The 23,308-nt window shown below is 47.8% G+C and overlaps 1 pseudogene; it reads right to left on the bottom strand.

Annotated features, from left to right (window-relative positions):
• Positions 1–19,744, bottom strand: part of LOC136581082 (cytochrome P450 2F2-like) — a 66,885-nt pseudogene extending 47,141 nt beyond the window's left edge.
• Between the last annotated feature and the right edge of the window lie 3,564 nt (positions 19,745–23,308).

Here is a 23,308-nt window from a genome sequence, read left to right as displayed (position 1 = left end):
GAAGCATAGATCACGTGAGGTAATTATTCCCCTCTACTCTTCCTTAGTCAGACCACTTTAAAATAGACATAGACAAACTGGAGCAAGTTCCGAAAAGAGTTACCAAGATGGTGAGCGGTCTGCAAATCATGTCCTACGAGAAACAGTTAAAGGATCTGGGAATATTTAGCTTACAAAAAAAATCTAAGCAGAGACTTAATAGCTGTCTACAAATATCCGAAGGGCTGTCACAGTACAGAGGGATCAGCTCTATTCTCATTTGCACAAGGAAAAACTAGTAGCAAATGGATGAAATTGTAAGGGAGGAGACACAAATTAGATATTAGCAAACACCCTCTGACAGTGAGGGTAATCAATGAGTGGAACAGGTTACCACGGGAGGTGGCGAGTTCTCCTTCAATGGAAGTGTTCAAACAAAGGTTGGACAAATATCTGTCATCTGGGATGATTTAGTGATCCTTCACTGAGCAGGGGGTTGGACCAGATGAGCCTGGAGGTCCCTTCTAACTCTACTATTCCATGATTCTATGATAAGCTTGGATCTATAGCGAATGATTGGCGGAACACGATTTTTGGAATCTTTTCCCCAACATCTGAAAGTCTTGATTGCCCTAAAAGATGGACCAACCCGTTATTGAGTAGATGTTTCTAATGCAGTGGTAGCTCAGTGTATAGCACTATTATTTGACACCGTGCTGTGTACAGTTTACCTGGCACTATTTGTACAGTGTATGATAACATTATATAAAGAGTGCCGACTGCCGACAAAAGGTTCCACATAAAGCACAATTTAGTATCATGCTGGCCCGGTGTTCAACATCCATTTTTTTCAAGGAATAAAAATCATCAGCAATCATCTTGGAATGTAAATGTTAGTAATTATTATATTAAGTAAATAATTTGAAAATATAAGTCTTATCTTGAAATCTGGAATGCCTAAGGTCAGGGGAAACAAGTACATGAGGTATATTAATAATTAAACTTTACCATTTGCTTTTCTCAGCACATCAGTCAGATATTGGGCCTGCTCCTGTATCCTCTCCTCAAAGCTACGTTTTCCAACTCCAAAATTACCCAGTGTTTGCGTGGAAAAACGTCTCAGTTCCTTCCATTTTTCACCATTACTGAATACAAACTCTGTGATACAATAAAAAAGTTAATGTAAAAGTAAATCCTTTCTTAGTTATATGAAAGTCACCAATAAGTCTTTATTATAATACATATAGACCTCATGTACCCACAGTGATGAAGGAATAGTCAAGAATATCACTGACAATGCCAAATAAACTGCTGCATCCTCAAAATAATTATTTTTTCAATCAAAATGTGGGATTTCTGAAAAACATTCCTGCTTATTAACTTTGATTTATATAAAAATCTATTTACTGTGGTCGAAATTATCTGCTTAAAACCTTCCTATGGCCATTAGACAAAATACCCTATTAAGGAATGCTTAGTGAAGAGAGAGGAAGTCCCTTTCAGAACCTCCTCAATTAGCAAGAGTGTATTTTGCTTTGAAGGACCCATCAAAACTGTACAATGGACAGCCCATTGATTTGATGTACAATACTTAATTTCCTCTGCGGTTGTGCTGCTGCGGGGGAGCTGAACAGTTGGTATCAGGTTTTCCCACAGATTGCAGTTGATGGCTCAGCATTCAAGGAGTGAAACATCTAGTGATCAGCTTGCTGGTGTAAATAAATTGTTCAAAGTGGAAAAGTAGACAACCCCTTTAAATGCAGATCATTGGTTTATGTTCATCACTATCCCTATTTGTTTGATTCTGCTGGAACCCTAATAAGAGGGAAGTGTCTAACCATCCTTCAAGTGTGATGAAAGAAAAAGTAACTGATATACCAGGATCCAATAAATGTAATCTATGCCTGATTCATTACTCACCCCCTCCTTTGGTAAAGTCCGTGAATGTAGGATAAGCCACAGAATTCATCTGATTTATCAATGAAAGTCTCTTTGATGGCCTTATAACTACATAACACGATAACTGGTTGACTCCTTTCATAAACTGTAAATATGTCACCATATATTTTTGACAACTAGGAGAGAAAACAGAATTAATTCTACATGACAAGTTATGATCTGATTGGATACTTTGATAATGTTCCATAGATAACCATGGAGAATTCTTTTCCCTGGGAAGTTCTATTGAGTAAACTATAATGGCATTTTGTCATATATGCATTTTTATAGCTATGGATAAACTACTCAGTAAATGGGAGTGAGCTTGCAGTATTTTTTCAGGCCACTGCACAATATACAGAACTGTTCTAGGTTCAATGCACAGCAGCTCTGGCAAACAGAGTTATCCTAAGAAAAGGACATCAATAAAAAAAAAAAGCCACAGATAACCCCTATAAGGTGGTCCTCAAGTAATTTTTAAGGCAAGGTCTGACTGTGCGATTGTCTTCTTCAGAAAGACTGAAAGAGCAGAAATAGTACATTAATGAATGAGTCACTTCAGTTCTGACATTACATGAGTGCTACCTTAATTTCTTCCACTTATCTACTAACTTTCTTTAAGAAGCGTTACTATTAGAGATGAGCGAACGTACTCGTCCGAGCTTGATACTCGTTCGAGTATTAGCGTGTTCGAGATGCTCGTTACTCGTGACGCATACCACGCGATGTTCGAGTTGCTTTCACTTTCATCTCTGAGACGTTAGTGCGCTTTTCTGGCCAATAGAAAGACAGGGAAGGCATTACAACGACCCCCTGCGACGTTCAAGCCCTATACCACCCCCCTGCAGTGAGTGGCTGGCGAGATCAGGTGTCACCCGAGTATATAAATCGGCCCCTCCCGCGGCTCGCCACAGATGCGTTCTAACATAGAGGAGGGAAAGTGCTGTTGGTGCTGGAGCTGCTATAGGGAGAGTGTTAGGAGTATTTTAGGCTTCAAGAACCCCAACGGTCCTTCTTAGGGCCACATCTAACCGTGTGCAGTACTGTGGAGGCTGCTTTTTGCAGTGTTGCACATTTTTTTTTTTTGTATATCGGCCGTGCAGAGCATTGCGCCCTGCAGTAATTATTCATACTCCAGGGCCAGAAGTGGTGGTTAGGCAGGGACAGAAGACATATTTAATGAATACTAGCGTACACGTCGCGCGCTGCTGCGAAGATAGACATACATACATTCGTTTTTATATATCTAGATAACAACCAATCACAGCGCAGCTTTCAAGTTACCTCAGCGGTATAATATATAACAACCAATCACAGCACAGCAGCTTTCATGTTACCTCAGCAGTATAATATATAGCAACCAATCACAGCACAGCTTTCATGTTACCTCAGCGGTATAATATATGGCAACCAATCACACTGCAGCTTTCATGTTACGTCAGCAGTAAGAGAAATAACAACTAGAGAAGAGCGAGCACCAAAATGCTCGGGTGCTCGTTACTCGGGACGAACTTTTCGCGATGCTCGAGGGTTCGTTTCGAATAACGAACCCCATTGAAGTCAATGGGCGACCCGAGCATTTTTGTATTTCGCCGATGCTCGCTAAGGTTTCCTTGTGTGAAAATCTAGGCAATTCAAGAAAGTGATGGGAACGACACAGCAACGGATAGGGCAGGCGAGGGGCTACATGTTGGTCTGCATCTCAAGTTCACAGGTCCCACTATTAAGCCACAATAGCGGCAAGAGTGGGCCCCCCACCCTCCCAAAAACTTTTACTTCTGAAAAGCCCTCATTAGCATGGCATACCTTTGCTAAGCACCACACTACCTCCAACAAAGCACAATCACTGCCTGCATGACACTCCACTGCCACTTCTCCAGGGTTACATGCTGCCCAACCACCCCCCTCCCCCCCACAGCGCACACCAAAGTGTCCCTGCGCAGCCTTCAGCTGCCCTCATGCCACACCACCCTCATGTCTATTTAGAAGTGCGTCTGCCATGACGAGGAACTGCAGGCACACACTGCAGAGGGTTGGCACGGCTAGGCAGCGACCCTCTTTAAAAGGGGCGGGGCGATAGCCCACAATGCTGTACAGAAGCAATGAGAAATATAATCCTGTGCCACCGCCATCAGGAGCTGCACACGTGGGCATAGCAATGGGGAACCTATGTGCCACACACTATTCATTCTGTCAAGGTGTCTCTGCATGCCCCAGTCAGACCGGGCTTTTTAATTCATAGACACAGGCAGGTCCCTATTGTGAAGTCCCTGTCGACCGACAGCATGGTTGGCTCCCTGGAACCCACCGGCGGTACATAAAAATATCCCATTGCATTGCCCAACACAGCTGAGGTAGTAATGTCGTGCTTAATGCAGGTGGGCTTCGGCCCACACTGCATGCCCCAGTCTGACTGGGGTTCTTTACAAGTGGAAACAGATGCATTTATAATTCCCTGTGGACCCACAGCATGGGTGGGTGCCAGGAAGCCACCGGCGGTACATAGAAATATCCCATTGCATTGCCCAACACAGCTGAGGTAGTAATGTCGTGCTTAATGCAGGTGGGCTTCAGCCCACACTGCATGCCCCAGTCTGACTGGGGTTCTTTACAAGTGGACACATGTAGGTTAAACTCCGTGTGCACCTACAGCATGGGTGGCTCCCTGGAACCCACCAGCGATACACAAAAATATCCCATTGCATTGCCCAACACAGCTGAGGTAGTAATGTCGTGCTTAATGCAGGTGGGCTTCGGCCCACACTGCATGCCCCAGTCAGACAGGGGTTCTTTACAAGTGGAAACAGATGCATTTATAATTCCCTGTGGACCCACAGCATGGGTGGGTGCCAGGAAGCCACCGGCGGTACATAGAAATATCCCATTGCATTGCCCAACACAGCTGAGGTAGTAATGTCGTGCTTAATGCAGGTGGGCTTCGGCCCACACTGCATGCCCCAGTCAGACAAGGGGTTCTTTACAAGTGGAAACAGATGCATTTATAATTCCCTGTGGACCCACAGCATGGGTGGGTGCCAGGAAGCCACCGGCGGTACATAGAAATATCCCATTGCATTGCCCAACACAGCTGAGGTAGTAATGTCGTGCTTAATGCAGGTGGGCTCCGGCCAACACTGCATGCCCCAGTCAGACTGGTAATATGTACCTTAACAGTAACCGCGTTGGTGGTAATGTGGTGGTGACTGCGGACCTAGTAGCGCGGTTTTATTTTGTTGGTTTTCGGAATGTGGCCAGGATTAAGTGGGCCGTGGCGGGGGATGTTTTGGAGGCACTACGTGTCCTCTCCACGTGTCCGTGGTTATATGCACCTTAACAGTAACAGCGTTGGTGGGAAATGGCCTCGCCGCCATCATGTCTTTGGGAAGCCTCTGTTTCCACACAGAGACATACCATTAGCAGCGGTATAGGCAGAGCCCAGAATTAGTAACATTTCAGCCGTAGCATTAGCGACAGGCCCCACTAACATATCACTAGCAGCATTATAGGGGGAGCACAGTCTTAGTTCCATTTCAGTAATAGTAGCAGCCTACACAGGCCTCAGTAACAATTCCGAAGCAGCAGTATAGTGGGAGCGCAGTCTTAGTTCCATTTCAGTAGCTGCAGTATAGCCAAGGCCCAAGTTACATTTATGTAGCTAAAGTGTAGGCCAACCCCACACACACTTCTGTACCATGAGTGCAGGCGAAGAACATACAAATTGCTATGATTACACTGTAGGTGAGGGCCCCAAAACATTGGTGTACCAACAGTACTAATGTACCTCAGTAAAAATTGGCCATGCCCAACCAAGATGGCAGGTGAAACCCATTAATCGCTTTGGTTAATGTGGCTTAAGTGGTAACTAGGCCGGGAGGCAGCCGAGTTTAACGAAAAATTGGTTCAAGTTAAAGTTTCAACGCTTTTAAGAGCATTGAAGCGTATAAAAATTGTTTAGAAAAATTATATGAGTGAGCCTTGTGGCCCTAAGAAAAATTGCCCGTTCGGCGTGATTACGTGAGGTTTCAGGGGAGGAGCAGGAGGAGGAGGAGGAGGAGGAGGAGGAATATTATACACAGATTGATGAAGCAGAAATGTCCCCGTTTTGGATGGTGAGAGAGAACGATGCTTCCATCCGCGGGTGCAGCCTACGTATTGCTTAGGTATCGCTGCTGTCCGCTGGTGGAGAAGAGAAGTCTGGGGAAATCCAGGCTTTGTTCATCTTGATGAGTGTAAGCCTGTCGGCACTGTCGGTTGACAGGTGGGTACGCTTATCCGTGATGATTCCCCCAGCCACACTAAACACACTCTCTGACAAGATGCTAGCCGCAGGACAAGCAAGCACCTCCAGGGCATACAGCGCGAGTTCAGGCCACGTGTCCAGCTTCGACACCCAGTAGTTGTAGGGGGCAGAGGCGTCACGGAGGACAGTCGTGCGATCGGCTACGTACTCCCTCACCATCCTTTTACAGTGCTCCCGCCGACTCAGCCTTGACTGGGGAGCGGTGACACAGTCTTGCTGGGGAGCCATAAAGCTGGCAAAAGCCTTGGAGAATGTTCCCCTGCCTGCGCTGTACATGCTGCCTGATCTCTGCGCCTCCCCTGCTACCTGGCCCTCGGAAGTGCGCCTTCTGCCACTAGCGCTGTCGGATGGGAAGTTTACCATCAGTTTGTCCACCAGCGCCCTGTGGTATAGCATCATTCTCGAACCCCTTTCCTCTTCGGGAATGAGAGTGCAAAGGCTCTCCTTATAGCGTGGGTCGAGCAGTGTGTACACCCAGTAATCCGTAGTGGCCAGAATGTGTGTAACGCGAGGGTCACGAGAAAGGCATCCTAACATGAAGTCAGCCATGTGTGCCAGGGTACCTGTACGCAACACATGGCTATCCGCACTAGGAAGATCACTTTCAGGATCCTCCTCCTCCTCCTCCTCCTCCTCAGGCCATACACGCCATACAGGCCATACACACTGAAAGGATGACAGGCAAGCAGCATGGGTACCGTCAGCAGTGGGCCAAGCTCCTCATGCTCCTCCTCCTCCTCCTGAACGCGCTGAGATATAGACAGGAGGGTGCTCTGACTATCCAGCGACATACTGTCTTCCCCCGGCTCTGTTTCCGAGCGCAAAGCGTCTGCCTTTATGCTTTGCAGGGAACTTCTCAAGATGCATAGCAGAGGAATGGTGACGCTAATGATTGCAGCATCGCCGCTCACCACCTGGGTAGACTCCTCAAATTTTCCAAGGACCTGGCAGATGGCTGCCAACCAGGGCCACTCTTCTGTAAATAATTGAGGAGGCTGACTCCCACTGCGCCGCGCAAGTTGGAGTTGGTATTCCACTATAGCTCTACGCTGCTCATAGAGTCTGGCCAACATGTGGAGCGTAGAGTTCCACTGTGTGGGCACGTCGCACAGCAGTCGGTGCACTGGCAGATTAAACCTATGTTGCAGTGTCCACAGGGTGGCAGCGTGCGTGTGGGATTTGCGGAAATGTGCGCAGAGCTGGCGCACCTTTCCGAGCAGGTATGACAAGTGGGGGTAGCTTTTCAGAAAGCGCTGAACCACCAAATTAAAGACATGGGTCAGGCATGGCACGTGCGTGAGGCTGCCGAGCTGCAGAGCCGCCACCAGCTTACGGCCGTTGTCACACACGACCATGCCCGGTTGGAGGTTCAGCGGCGCAAGCCAGTGGTCGGTCTGCTCTGTCAGACCCTGCAGCAGTTCGTGGGCCGTGTGCCTCTTCTCTCCTAAGCTGAGTAGTTTCAGCACGGCCTGCTGACGCTTGCCCACCGCTGTGCTGCCACGCCGCGTGACACCGACTGCTGGCGACGTGCTGCTGACACATCTTGATTGCGAGACAGAGGTTGCGTTGGAGGAGGAGGAGGAGGAAGGTGCTTTAGTGGAGGAAACATACACCGCCGCAGATACCACCACCGAGCTGTGGCCCGCAATTCTGGGGGTGGGTAGGACGTGAGCGGTCCCAGGCTCTGACTCTGTCCCAGCCTCCACTAAATTCACCCAATGTGCCGTCAGGGAGATATAGTGGCCCTGCCCGCCTGTGCTTGTCCACGTGTCTGTTGTTAAGTGGACCTTGGCAGTAACCGCGTTGGTGAGGGCGCGTACAATGATGCGGGAGACATGGTCGTGCAGGCCTGGGACGGCACATCGGGAAAAGTAGTGGCGACTGGGAACCGAGTAGCGCAGGGCAGCCGCCGCCATCATGCTTTTGAAAGCCTCCGTTTCCACAAGCCTATACGGCAGCATCTCTAGGCTGATCAATTTTGCAATGTGCACGTTTAACGCTTGAGCGTGCGGGTGCGTGGCGTCGTACATGCGCTTGCACTCAAACAGTGGCACTAGCGACGTCTGGACGCTACGCTGAGAGACATTGCTGGATGGGGCCGAGGACAGCGGAGGTGAGGGTGTGGGTGCAGGCCAGGAGACGGTAGTGCCTGTGTCCTGAGAGGGGGGTTGGATCTCAGTGGCAGGTTGGGGCACAGGGGGAGAGGTAGTGGTGCAAACCGGAGGCGGTGAACGGGCATCGTCCCACCTTGTGGGGTGCTTGGCCATCATATGCCTGCGCATGCTGTTGGTGGTGCCTCCCCAGCTGATCTTGGCGCGACAAAGGTTGCACACCACTGTTCGTCGGTCGTCAGGCGTCTCTGTGAAAAACTGCCACACCGTAGAGCACCTTGACCGGTGCAGGGTGGTAAGGCGCGAGGGGGCGCTTTGGGAAACAGTTGGTGGATTATTCGGTCTGGCCCTGCCTCTACCCCTGGCCACTGCACTGGCTCGGCCTGTGCCCACACCCTCACTTGGCCCTCCGCGTCATCGGCCGCGTCCACGTCCTCTAGGCCTACCCCTACCCCTCAGCATGCTGTATTACCAGTGATTTGATTTCACAGGCAGGAAAGAAATTGGCGCAAGCCTGCAGGCCAAATATAATTTTTTAACTTTTTTTAAAAAGGAAAGGCCCACTGCCTCTAGTGAATGAATAATAAGTTTAATAACTGTGTTGCGGCCCTGCAAAAGTGTCACAGAACTTTACTGTTGCAGAGTTATTAACTGTGGCAGAGCAGGTATTTCCCAGGCAGGAAAGAAATTGGCGCAAGGCTGCACTCAACCGTAGCTGGTTGCGTCTGATTTTTTTACGTTCTCCACGCAGCACACACGTACCCAGAACCCTTAGGACTGACAGAGGCAGGGCAAATATACTTTTTTCCCTTTTGTTAAAAAAGAAAAGGCCCACTGCGTCTATTCAATGACTAATATAACTGTGTTGCGGCCCTGTAAAAGTGTCACAGAACTTTACTGTTGCAGAGTTATTAACTGTGGCAGAGCAGGTATTTCCCAGGCAGGAAAGAAATTGGCGCAAGGCTGCACTCAACCGTAGCTGGTTGCGTCTGATTTTTTTACGTTCTCCACGAAGCACACACGTACCCAGAGACCTTAGGACTGACAGAGGCAGGGCAAATATACTTTTTTCCCTTTTGTTAAAAAAGAAAAGGCCCACTGCGTCTATTCAATGACTAATAACTGTGTTGTGGCCCTGCCTACACAATTCTGTGCCTGTAGTATCAATGGAGGGTGCAATGCTCTGCACCGCCGATTTTGAGAAGAAAAAAAAAGCAACACAGCTAACAGCAGCCTGCACAGTACTCCACACAGTTAAATGTGGCCCTAGAAAGGACCGTTGAGGTTCTTGAAGGCTACACTCACTCCTAACACTCTCCCTGCCTAAGCACCACTTCTGTCCCTAATACCGGGTGCAATGCTCTGCACTGCCGATTTTGAGGAAAAAAATAAATTTCTCCACTGCTAACAGCAGCCTGCACACACGTAGATGTGGCCCTAAGAAGGACCGTTGGGGTTCTTGAAGCCTACACTCACTACAAATACTCTCCCTACAGCAACTCCAATAGAACAGCACTTTCCCTCAGCTAACTCACAAGACATCTGAGGCGAGCCGCGGGAGGGGCCGACTTTTATACTCGGGTGACATCTGATCGCCCCAGCCACTCACAGCAGGGGGGTGGTATAGGGCTTGAAGGTCACAGGGGGAAGTTGCAATGCCTTCCCTGTCTTTCAATTGGCCAGAAAAGCGCGCTAACGTCTCAGAGAGGAAACTTAAAGTAACCGGAACACCGCATGGTATTCGTTACGAGTAACGAGCATCCCGAACACCGTAATATTCGCACGAATATCAAGCTCGGACGAGTACGTTCGCTCATCTCTAATAACAACCAATCACAGTGAAACTTTTATTCTGCCTCAACAATATAAAAAATAGCAACAAATCACAGCGCAGCATTCATTTTACCTCAGCGGTATAATATATAGCAACCAATCACAGCACAGCTTTTATTTTACCTCAGCATTCTCAATATCCTAGAATTGTCTTGTGATATGTTCGGTGGATGCATCATTTTGTAGTTGAACACGCATCCCGTTGCTCGTAATGCCTTTTGCTTTTGTGCTTGAGATGGAAATCAAACGATCTTTGTCTGGGGGGGCATAACTGTCGACGACGCTCGCACGCGCGCCACCCATCGCAGGATAGTTGTACTATGCCAGTAATCTTCCTAGGAGTGTACGCAACAACTTCCCATTAACTTTTCCTATTTATGACATAATCAATGCTCGTGCCAAATTTCAAGTTTCTATTACATCGGGAAGTGAGAAAATTAGATTCCGTACGTAAAATTTGGACGCCAATTCTTTTGCGCCTAGAATTAAATAATCGAGTTGGGACCCATTAGCATTTCCTATTTATGACATATTCAATGCTCGTGCCAAATTTCGAGTTTCTATGACATTGGGAAGCGAGAAAATTAGATTCCGTACGTAAAATTTGGACGCTAATTCTTTTGCGCATAGAATTGAATAATCGAGTTGGGACCCATTAGCGTTTCCTATTTGTGACATATTCAATGCCCGTGCCAAATTTCAAGTTTCTATGTGAGAAAATTAGATTCCGTACGTAAAATTTGGACGCTAATTCTTTTGCGCATAGAATTGAATAATCGAGTTGGGACCCATTAGCTTTTCCTATTTATGACATATTCAATGCTCGTGCCAAATTTCGAGTTTCTATGACATTGGGAAGCGAGAAAATTAGATTCCGTACGTAAAATTTGGACGCTAATTCTTTTGCGCATAGAATTGAATAATCGAGTTGGGACCCATTAGCGTTTCCTATTTGTGACATATTCAATGCCCGTGCCAAATTTCAAGTTTCTATGTGAGAAAATTAGATTCCGTACGTAAAATTTGGACGCTAATTCTTTTGCGCATAGAATTGAATAATCGAGTTGGGACCCATTAGCTTTTCCTATTTATGACATAATCAATGCTCGTGCCAAATTTCACGTTTCTATGACACCGGAAAGTGAGAAAATTACATTCCGTACGTAAAATTTGGACGCTAATTCTTTTGCGCATAGAATTGAATAATGGAGTTGGGACCCATTAGCTTTTACTATTTATGACATAATCAATGCTCACACCAAATTTTGAGTTTCTATGACATTGGGAAGCGAGAAAATTAGATTCCGCACGTAAAATTTGGACGCCAATTCTTTGGCGCATAGAATTGAATAATGGAGTTGGGACCCATTAGCTTTTACTATTTATGACATAATCAATGCTCACGCCAAATTTCGAGTTTTTATGACCTTGGGAAGCGAGAAAATTAGATTCCGTACGTAAAATTTGGACGCTAATTCTTTTGCGCATAGAATTGAATAATCGAGTTGGGACCCATTACCTTTTCCTATTTATGACATAGTCAATGCTCGTGCCAAATTTCATGTTTCTACGACATCGGGAAGTGAGAGAATTAGTGGCAATGATGGAAATCGAACGATCTACGTGGCTCTGTACGTGTTATAATAGAGCCTTAATGACATCACAATGCAGCTTTAGCTGTCAGACATCCAGTGATGGAAATCAAACGATCTACGTGGGGGGGGGGCGTAACTTTCGACGACGCTCGCGCGCCCGCGCGCGCCGTTTATCGTAAGATAGTTGTACTATGCCTATAATCTTCCCAGGAGTGTACTTAACAACTTCCCAAAGTTTCATGGCGATCGGATGAATGGTGTAGTAGCGCATAAAGGACAAACAGACAGACAGACACGCACGCACGCATACAGACATACATTCAATTTTATATATATAGATAGGCAGTGAGCCTTAGCAAAAACATTTGTGGAAAAAAATCTATTTGGGCTGCCTGTGACTGTCCTCAGTGTACTGGGTCTGTGCTGGGTGTAGTTGTCCTCCTAATTCATACGCAGCCAGCTAAGTGTTACAGCAGGCTTGCGCAAAATTATTTCCTGGCTCTGTGTTGGCTGTTAAATCACCGCTGTATTCCAGTCCACAGTGCAACACTCTGCAGTTATTTGACATACTCCAGGGCCAGTAGTGGTGACGCAGGGACAGAAGACATATACAGTGTATATAGGCAGTGGGCCTTAGCAAAAACATTTGGGGAAAAAAAATCTATTTGGGCTGCCTGTGACTGTCCTCAGCGTACTGGGTCTGTGCTGGGTGTAGTTGTCCTCCTAATTCATACGTAGGCAGCTAAGTGTTACAGCAGGCTTGCGCAAAATTATTTCCTGGCGTTCCGTAAGCGAAGTCAGCCTCCAACCACAGGCCAATAAGCGGCACATTTAATTACAGCGTTCTGTTTCTGCACTACTGGTAATACACCATGCTGAGGGGTAGGGGTAGGCCTAGAGGACGTGGACGCAGGCGAGGACGCGGAGGCCCAAGTCAGGGTGTGGGCACAGGCCGAGCCAGTGCGGTGGCCAGGGATAGAGGCAGGGCCAGACCGAATAATCCACCAACTGTTTCCCAAAGCGCCCCCTCGCGCCATGCCACCCTGCAGAGGTCAAGGTGCTCTACGGTGTGGCAGTTTTTCACAGAGACGCCTGACGACCGACGAACTGTGGTGTGCAACCTTTGTCGCGCCAAGATCAGCTGGGGAGCCACCACGACCAGCATGTGCAGGCATATGATGGCCAAGCACCCCACAAGGTAGGACGAAGGCCGTTCACCACCTTCGGTTTGCACCACTGCCTCTCCCCCTGTGCCCCAACCTGCCACTGAGATCCAACCCCCCTCTGAGGACACAGGCACTACCATCTCCTGGCCTGCACCCACACCCTCACCTCCGCTGTCCTCGGCCCCATCCAGCAATGTCTCTCAGCGCAGCATCCAGACGTCGCTAGCGCCACTGTTTGAGCGCGAGTGCAAATACGCCGCCACGCACCCGCACGCTCAAGCGTTAAACGTGCACATTGCCAAATTGATCAGCCTGGAGATGCTGCCGTATAGGCTTGTGGAAACAGAGGCTTTCAAAAGCATGATGGCGGCGGCGGCCCCGCGCTACTCGGTTCCCAGTTGCCACTACTTTTCCCGATGTGCCGTCCCAGCCCTGCACGACTAGAGATGAGCGAACGTACTCGTCCGAGGTTGATACTCGTTCGAGTATTAGCGTGTTCGGGATGCTCGTTACTCGTAACGAGTACCATGTGATGTTCGGGTTACTTTCACTTTTATCTCTGAGACGTTAGCGCGCTTTTCTGGCCAATTGAAAGACAGGGAAGGCATTACAACTTCCCCCTGCGACGTTCAAGCCCTATACCACCCCCCTGCAGTGAGTGGCTGGGGAGATCAGGTGTCACCCGAGTATAAAAATCGGCCCCTCCCACGGCTCGCCTCAGATGCGTTGTGACATAGCTGAGGGACAGTGGTATCGTGTTGGAGCTGCTGTGGGGAGAGTGTTAGGAGTTAGTGTAGGCTTCAAGAACCCCAACAGTCCTTCTTAGGGCCACATCTAACCATGTGCAGTAGTATGGAGGCTGCTTTTAGCAGTGTTGCACATTTTTTTTTTTTGGTATATCGGCCGTGCAGAGCATTGCGCCCTGCAGTAATAGTCCAGGGACAGAAGTGTGGAGGCAGGGAGAGTGTTAGGAGTTATTGTAGGCTTCAAGAACCCCAACGGTCCTTCTTAGGGCCACATCTAACCGTGTGCAGTAGTGTGGAGGCTGCTTTTAGCAGTGTTGCACTTTTTTTTTTTTTTTTTTGGTATATCGGCCTTGCAGAGCATTGCGCCCTGCAGTAATACTCCAGGGACAGAATTGTGTAGGCAGGGCCAGAAGACATATATTATAGATTGAATATACGCAGTGGTCCTTTTGAAAAAAATATTGAAAAAAAAATCTATTTGGCCTGCCTGTCACTGTGCGCAGTGTTCTGGGTCCGTGTCTGCTGGGGGTAGTAGTTCTCCAAATAAATACGCAGCCAGCTAAGTGTTACAGCAGGCTTGCGCCAAATTATTTCCTGGCTCTGAAATCACCGGTCTGTTGCAGTTAATAACAGTGCAACACTGCAGTTCCGTGACACAGTCCAGGAACAGAATTGTGTAGGCAGGGCCAGAAGACATATATTATAGATTGAATATACGCAGTGGTCCTTTTCAAAAAAATATTGAAAAAAAATCTATTTGGCCTGCCTGTCACTGTGCTCAGTGTTCTGGGTCCGTGTCTGCTGGGGGTAGTAGTTCTCCAAATAAATACGCAGCCAGCTAAGTGTTACAGCAGGCTTGCGCCAAATTATTTCCTGGCTCTGAAATCACCGGTCTGTTGCAGTTAATAACAGTGCAACACTGCAGTTCCGTGACACAGTCCAGGAACAGAATTGTGTAGGCAGGGCCAGAAGACATATATTATAGATTGAATATACGCAGTGGTCCTTTTCAAAAAAATATTTGAAAAAAATCTATTTGGCCTGCCTGTCACTGTGCTCAGTGTTCTGGGTCCGTGTCTGCTGGGGGTAGTAGTTCTCCAAATAAATATGCAGCCAGCTAAGTGTTACAGCAGGCGCGCGCCAAATTATTTCCTGGGGTTCCGTAAACGAAGTCAGCCTCCAACCACAGGCCAATAAGCGGCACATTTAATTACAGCGTTCTGTTTCTGCACTACTGCTAATACACCATGCTGAGGGGTAGGGGTAGGCCTATAGGACGTGGAGGCGGGCGAGGACGCGGAGGCCCAAGTCAGGGTGTGGGCACAGGCCGAGCCAATGCGGTGGCCAGGGGTAGAGGCAGGGCCAGACCGAATAATCCACCAACTGGTTCCCAAAGCGGCCCCTCGCGCCTTGCCACCCTGCAGAGGTCAAGGTGCTCTACGGTGTGGCAGTTTTTCACAGAGACGCCTGACGACAGACGAACAGTGGTGTGCAACCTTTGTCGCGCCAAGATCAGCTGGGGAGGCACCACCACCAGCATGCGCAGGCATATGATGGCCAAGCACCCCACAAGGTGGGACGATGCCCGTTCACCACCTCCGGTTTGCACCACTGCCTCTCCCCCTGTGCCCCAACCTGCCACTGAGATCCAACCCCCCTCTCAGGACACAGGCAGTACCGTCTCCTGGCCTGCACCCACACCCTCACCTCCGCTGTCCTCGGCCCCATCCAGCAATGTCTCTCAGCGTAGCGTCCAGACATCGCTAGCACCACAGTTTGAGCGCAAGCGCAAATACGACGCCACGCACCCGCACGCTCAAGCGTTAAACGTGCACATTGCAAAATTGATCAGCCTAGAGATGCTGCCGTATAGGCTTGTGGAAACGGAGGCTTTCAAAAGCATGATGGCGGCGGCGGCCCCGCGCTACTCGGTTCCCAGTCGCCACTACTTTTCCGGATGTGCCGTCCCAGGCCTGCACGACCAGATCTCCCGCAACATTGTACGTGCCCTCACCAACGCGGTTACTGCCAAGGTCCACTTAACAACAGACACGTGGACAAGCACAGGCGGGCAGGGCCACTATATCTCCCTGACGGCACATTGGGTGAATTTAGTGGAGGCTGGGACAGAGTCAGAGCCTGGGACCGCTCACGTCCTACCCACCCCCCGAATTGCGTGCCCCAGCTCGGTGGTGGTATCTGCGGGGTGTATGCTTCCTCCACTAAACCACCCTCCTCCTACGCAACCTCTGTCTCGCAATCAAGATGTGTCAGCAGCAGCATGTCGCCAGCAGTCGGTGTCACGCGGCGTGGCAGCACAGCGGTGGGCAAGCGTCAGCAGGCCGTGCTGAAACTACTCAGCTTAGGAGAGAAGAGCCACACGGCCCACGAACTGCTGTAGGGTCTGACAGAGCAGACCGACCGCTGGCTTGCGCCGCTGAGCCTCCAACCGGGCATGGTCGTGTGTGACAACGGCCGTAACCTGGTGGCGGCTCTGCAGCTCGGCAGCCTCACGCACGTGCCATGCCTGGCCCATGTCTTTAATTTGGTGGTTCAGCGCTTTCTGAAAAGCTACCCCCACTTGTCATACCTGCTCGGAAAGGTGCGCCAGCTCTGCGCACATTTCCGCAAATTCCACACGCACGCTGCCACCCTGCGGACCCTGCAACATCGGTTTAATCTGCCAGTGCACCGATTGCTGTGCGACGTGCCCACACGGTGGAACTCTACGCTCCACATGTTGGCCAGGCTCTATGAGCAGCGTAGAGCTATTGTGGAATACCAACTCCAACATGGGCGGCGTAGTGGGAGTCAGCCTCCTCAATTCTTTACAGAAGAGTGGGCCTGGTTGGCAGACATCTGTCAGGTCCTTGGAAACTTTGAGGAGTCTACCCAGATGCTGAGCGGGGATGCTGCAATCATTAGCGTCACCATTCCTCTGCTATGCCTCTTGAGAAGTTCTCTGCAAAGCATAAAGGCAGACGCTTTGCACTCGGAAACGGAGGCGGGGGAAGACAGTATGTCGCTGGATAGTCACAGCATCCTCCTGTCTATATCTCAGCGCGTTGAGGAGGAGGAGGAGGAGGGGGAGGAGCATGAGGAGGAGGGGGAAGAGACAGCTTGGCCCACTGCTGAGGGTACACATGCTGCTTGCCTGTCATCCTTTCAGCGTGTATGGCAGGAGGAGGAGGAGGAGGATCCTGAAAGTGATCTTCCTAGTGAGGACAGCAATGTGTTGCGTACTGGTACCCTGGCACACATGGCTGACTTCATGTTAGGATGCCTTTCTCGTGACCCTCGCGTTACACGCATTCTGGCCACTACGGATTACTGGGTGTACACACTGCTCGACCCACGGTATAAGGAGAACCTTTCCACTCTCATTCCCGAAGAGGAAAGGGGTTCCAGAATGATGCTATACCACAGGGCGCTGGTGGACAAACTGATGGTAAACTTCCCATCCGACAGCGCTAGTGGCCGAAGGCGCAGTTCCGAGGGCCAGGTAGCAGGGGAGGCGCAGAGATCAGGCAGCATGTACAGCACAGGCAGGGGACCATTATCCAAGGCCTTTGCCAGCTTTCTGGCTCCCCAGCAAGACTGTGTCACCGCTCCCCAGTCAAGGCTGAGTTGTCGGGAGCACTGTAAAAGGATGGTGAGGGAGTATGTAGCCGATCGCACGACCGTCCTCGGTGACGCCTCTGCCCCCTACAACTACTGGGTGTCGAAGCTGGACACGTGGCCTGAACTCGCGCTGTATGCCCTGGAGGTGCTTGCTTGTCCTGCGGCTAGCGTCTTGTCAGAGAGGGGGTTTAGTGCGGCTGGGGGAATCATCACGGATAAGCGTACCCGCCTGTCAACCGACAGTGCCGACAGGCTTACACTCATCAATATGAACAAAGCCTGGATTTCCCCAGATTTCTCTTCTTCACCAGCAGACAGCAGCGATACCTAAGCAATACGTAGGCTGCACCCGCGGATGGAAGCATCGTTCTTTATCACGATCAAAAACGGGGACCTTTTTGCTTCATCAATCTGTGTATAATATTCCTCCTCCTCCTCCTGCTCCTCCTCCTGAAACCTCAGATAATCACGCCGAACGGGCAATTTTTCTTAGGCCCACAAGGCTCAGTCATATAATTTTTGTAAACAATTTTTATACGTTTCAATGCTCATTAAAGCGTTGAAACTTTCACCTCAACCAATTTTTATTCTAACTGGGCTGCCTCCAGGCCTAGTTACCAATTAAGCCACATTAACCAAAGCGATTAATGGGTTTCACCTGCCCTCTTGGTTGGACATGGGCAATTTTTCTCAGGTACATTAGTACTGTTGGTACACCAATTTTTGGGGGCCCTCGCCTACAGTGTAATCCAATTACTTTTTAGCCCACCTGCATTACAGCTGACGTTACATCAGCTGTGTTGGGCAATGCAATGGGATATATTTATGTACCGCCGGTGGCTTCCTGGCACCCACCCATGCTGTCGGTCCACACGGAGTTGTAACTGCATGTGTCCACTTCTAAAGAACCCCAGTCTGACTGGGGCATGCAGTGTGGGCCGAAGCCCACCTGCATTAAGCACGACGTTACCTCAGCTGTGATGGGCAATGCAATGGGATATATTTATGTACCGCCGGTGGGTTCCAGGGAGCCACCCATGCTGTGGGTGCACACGGAATTCCCATTGCGGAGTTATACCTGCCTGTGACTATTTATAAAAAAACGCGGTCTGACTGGGGCATGCAGACACCTTGACAGAATGAATAGTGTGTGGCACATAGGTTCCCCATTGCTATGCCCACATGTGCAGCTCCAGATGGAGGTGGCACAGGATTGGATTTCTCATTGCTTCTGCACAGCATTGTGGGCTATCGCCCCGCCCCTTTTAAAGAGGGTCGCTGCCTAGCCGTGCCAACCCTCTGCAGTGTGTGCCTGCGGTTCCTCTGGCAGACGCACTAATAAATAGACATGAGGGTGGTGTGGCATGAGGGCAGCTGAAGGCTGCGCAGGGACACTTTGGTGTGCGCTGTGGACACTGCGTTGTGCGCGGGGGGGGGCAGCATGTAACCCAGGAGAAGTGGCAGCGGAGTGTCATGCAGGCAGTGATTGTGCTTTGTTGGAGGTAGTGTGGTGCTTAGCTAAGGTATGCATTGCTAATAAGGGCTTTTCAGAAGTAACAGTTGTTGGGAGGGGGGCCCTACTCTTGCCGGTATTGTGGCTTAATAGTGGGACCTGTGAATGTGAGATGCAGCCCAACATGTAGCTTCTCGCCTGCCCTATCCGTGCTGTGTCGTTCCCATCACTTTCTTGAATTGCCCCGATTTTCACAAATGAAAACCTTAGCGAGCATCGGCGATATACAAAAATGCTCGGGTCGCCCATTGACTTCAATGGGGTTCGTTACTCGAAATTAACCCTCGAGCATCGCGATAATTTCGTCCCGAGTAACGAGCACCCGAGCATTTTGGTGCTCGCTCATCTCTAGTTACTATGTGCTTCCCGCTTTACTCACATTCTGGAAGGACTTCACTATATCATTGAAGTTCATCTTGTGTAGACTACCAATGATGGGAAGAGGAGTTGGTCCAGGAGGAAGCTCCGACCTCTGTATCAACATCTTTCTATACTTCACCAAGATGCTGGTTATGAGAATCACCAAGAGAACTGTAGCTAGGGAATAGCAATCCAACCTGCAATCAAGAAGTTACATGTAGATGTTTATATAAAGAGGCTACCCGTTATTTCTACACACTCATCTGCATTATTACATAGAAGAGAAACCTGAATAGATGGCAGGACTTAACAGCTCCAACTGCAGATGTATGGAATTTAATTGTCAGATACGTAGGTCAGCATATGGATGAAGTTCGTCAGAGACAACAGAATGATTACCATCTTCATGCACAAGCCAAACCCTTTCAAGTTGGAGACAAAGTATGGTTTAAAAAGTTCCAGCGCTCAGGAAAACTTGATTCTTTATGGGATCCAGAACACTATACCATCACAGCTATACCCTATCCAGATACAGATGTATATGAAGTCCAGAAAACCAGGGTTTCTAAAGTTGTGCACCATAACCGCATGAAATTATGTGCTAAAGACGACATCCCAACTTTTTACACACTGCAGGAGATTACAAGTTCCTACCCCTTCTTACTAGATCCTGTGGCAAACTGTTACTGAAAAACGAAGTAAGCTCTAGGCTGGACCTGGGAGAGTCTATTGATCTCGTATATCTGGACTTCTCTAAAGCATTTGACACCATGCCGCATAATAGGCTGATATAAAATGACAGCTCGGATTGGGTGAAAACGTGTGTATCTGGGTAAAGAATTGGCTCAATGATAGAAAGCAGAGGGTGGTAATAAATGGTTCGTACTCTGATTGGGCCACTGTCTCTAGCGGGGTGCCACAGGGTTCAGTATTAGGCCCCATTCTGTTCAATATATTTATTAACGACCTGATAGAGGGACTGCACACCAAAATATCAATATTTGCAGATGACACAAAATTATACAATATAATCAATGCAACGGAGGACAATGTACGGCTACAAACAGACCAAGATAAGCTGGGAGCTTGGGCAGAAAAATGGCAAATGAAGTTCAATGTTGATAAATGTAAGGTTATGCACATGGGCAGGAGAAACAGATGTCACCAATATACACTAAATGGGGTACTGCTAGGGAAAAGTGATATGGAAAAAGACCTGGGGGTACTAGTGGATTATTTCACAGTGACAGACAGACTAAAATATAACTTTTATTCAAGACTAACATAAAATAATGACTTGGGCTAAGAACAAGACAAACATAAAGACAGAGAATATTACAGTTCGGTGGGTATATGGAGTTATTAGAATCACCCCACCTAGGCTATGATAAAGACGAGACTGAAGAGTCGCTAGTGATGCAACAGATAGTCCGTAATTTAATGAGTAGAATTACGGGTATCAGATATAAGTCTAGGGACACTTTGGTACTGGAGCAAAATTGCTCAAAAAACGTATGGAGATCGCACTGGTTTAATCATCACTTGCGATTAATCAATCCAATGGTCACTAAAGCGGGGCCGCAGTACCTATAAACTATAAGAAAAGTGTTACGCATCAGTGTAGCGACCGTCTATAACAAAGTGGTCACATTCGGATAGGTTGATGATTACAGGATTTGATAGTTACTTAGCCAATAATATGATTTGAGGAAACCATAAAAGTACCTCAAGTATTTGGCTCAGAGTAGTATCAGTCCATATCATTTGGAAAGAACGGTAAGCTCTCTTTAGTATAAGTATAGCTCAATATGTAACTCATATAACTCAAGAGAGAAGAATGAAAGAACTCTCATTATGTGAAAGGGTGATTACTGCTCAAGAATAATTACTGCTCGTAGAAATATGATTACTTGCTCAGGAATAATTACTGCTCAACGCGTTTCCCTACTAGGATTGTTGGTAGTTCATCAGGAGCAATTGTATGAGTTATGCCATACGATATGACAGGTTCATTGAGTTGAAGACTCAAGAGAAAGAGAGAGAGAGAAAGTGCCACAATCGTGTTTTGAGACACGAAGGGTTAAATACTTTCTGTCCAATTTTGAGAAAGTGCCACAATCTTGTTTTGGGACACAAAGAGTTAAGAGAAAGTGCCACAATCGTGTTTTGGGACACGAAGGGTTAAATACTTTCTGTCAGATTTTGAGAAAGTACCACAATCGTGTTTTGGGACATAGAGGGTTATATAATCTCTGTCAAATTTTTGTTGGTGTGGTCATGCAGGCTAGTTAGGAGATGTGCAGGAGATATATTGATTTATAGAGAAATACTGCACATCAACTAACCTCAAAGAATTGAAATGGGATCAGAACTAGAAAGTAGGGGATTATTCAAGACCCATACTTAGTTCATCATCCAATAATCTTTGAACAAGGTCGCTAAATAGCGAAATAATAGCGGTCTGCAACTTGTTCATATAATAAGCTCTATAGATATATAGTAGCCTGGGACTAGTCTATCAAAAAAGAGAGATAGAGTTCCAGGCTACATAGAGCTTTTTTTCAGATCCCTTTCATTCTATCAAGGTCTCTAGGCAGCGCATAGTAGCATAAGCAGAGCAGTGTCTTTGCTGCCTAGATATGAGACCTAGATCCAACACACACACATTCAGATAAAATAACAAAAGTGGTAGAGCCTGGAGCTCTGATGGTGAGCTCAGGCATTATGTTTGTGAGCCCAGAGTGCTGCTACTGATATACCAAGAAGCCCTACCCTAAAGGGGGTTGGTGTGGAGAATCAGCCAATCAGATGTTATAGTGGGAGGGGTTAGGACGACTCCACTGATCTAAGGGAAAACAGGGAAAAGAAGTCAGTTTATAATCTGCTGTTTGGCTCAAACTGGGTGTATTAGTGAGGACAAATGTTGCAGCAGCCTCCCTCATAGTCTGATCGCCCGTATGTACACATGGATCTTTAAATTTTACTTTTAGTCTGTCTGTCACTGTGAAGGGCTCCAATTTGATTTAGTCAGACAAAGCTCTGCCCCTGTGATTCTCTAGTCTGTTTCTATGGCAGGTTTTCTATCGAAAGATCTAAATTCTGCACTTTGGCTCACCGATGCCGGTTCTGTATTCTCAGAGGGAGAATATAGGGCACAATCAAAGGATAGTTCAATGCAAAAAAGCTTTAAGGATCTAACCACCTATTATAGAGAATACGTTCGTAACTGGTGGGAGGTTCAGGGACTTCAGAAGTACGCAGAAACCCAAATCGTTCCGAGAGGTCTACGTAACCCCATACGACCTCCTAAAAGACTCCAAAATCCCGAATTCTTAAAGAAATGGGAATTGGAATCTACGCAGTCGTCATTACGCCTGATTAATCTCCTATTGGAGGAGGAAAAATCCACCCTAGCACATAACCAAAAACGGTTGAAGGACCAGATAGAGTCTGTAAAACGCTTTCAGTCTGATCCGGAATTTACAAACAAAGAAAAAATTCTGCATTCAAATATCGAAAAATTCACGAATCAGATAAAAGAAAGAAAACACCTTCAATTTAGCCATGATCTCCTGGATTTCAAGGAGAATCGCGCATATACTGAACAAAACTCCAGATCGGAGACTGATATCAGTTCTTACGAACAAGAACTATCAGAAAGCGACTATACGTCCTCCAATCACCCATACCAACGAAAGAATCGAAACCGATTCACCCCACGCATTAGAGGTAGGGGTAGAGGCAGAAGAGCAGCAGAGGGGAATTTCTCCGAACCTTCAATTTCCCACTATTTTTTACGGGGGAGACGAGATATAACAGGCCAACAATGACTATAAGTAATACTGTGACCCATCATCCCTCAGTTCTCTCTGATATTCCGATCTCGGCCAATCAAGGAAGTTCTTTAGGTTTAGATCTTTCTAACTCCAATGGTCCTCCAATTGAGGACAAGTTACAAATTGTCAATCTGTCAGGATATCATCTTAATAAACAAGAGACAGAACTATTGGAGTGGGGGCTGTCCTTCATCCCCACGACCCGCTTTGATCCGTTCGTGTGGACGAAGGACATTTCCCTCTTCACTCGAAAATTACGTTGGAGGAAACACTTTATTATCAAAGAAAGAGAGGAAATGAAAGAGCTTGG

This window comes from Eleutherodactylus coqui, chromosome 10, assembly GCF_035609145.1.
Source record: "Eleutherodactylus coqui strain aEleCoq1 chromosome 10, aEleCoq1.hap1, whole genome shotgun sequence".
Lineage (NCBI taxonomy): Eukaryota > Metazoa > Chordata > Amphibia > Anura > Eleutherodactylidae > Eleutherodactylus > Eleutherodactylus coqui.
Note: the sequence above shows the minus strand (reverse complement) of the source record. Positions and strands in the feature narration are given on the sequence as shown.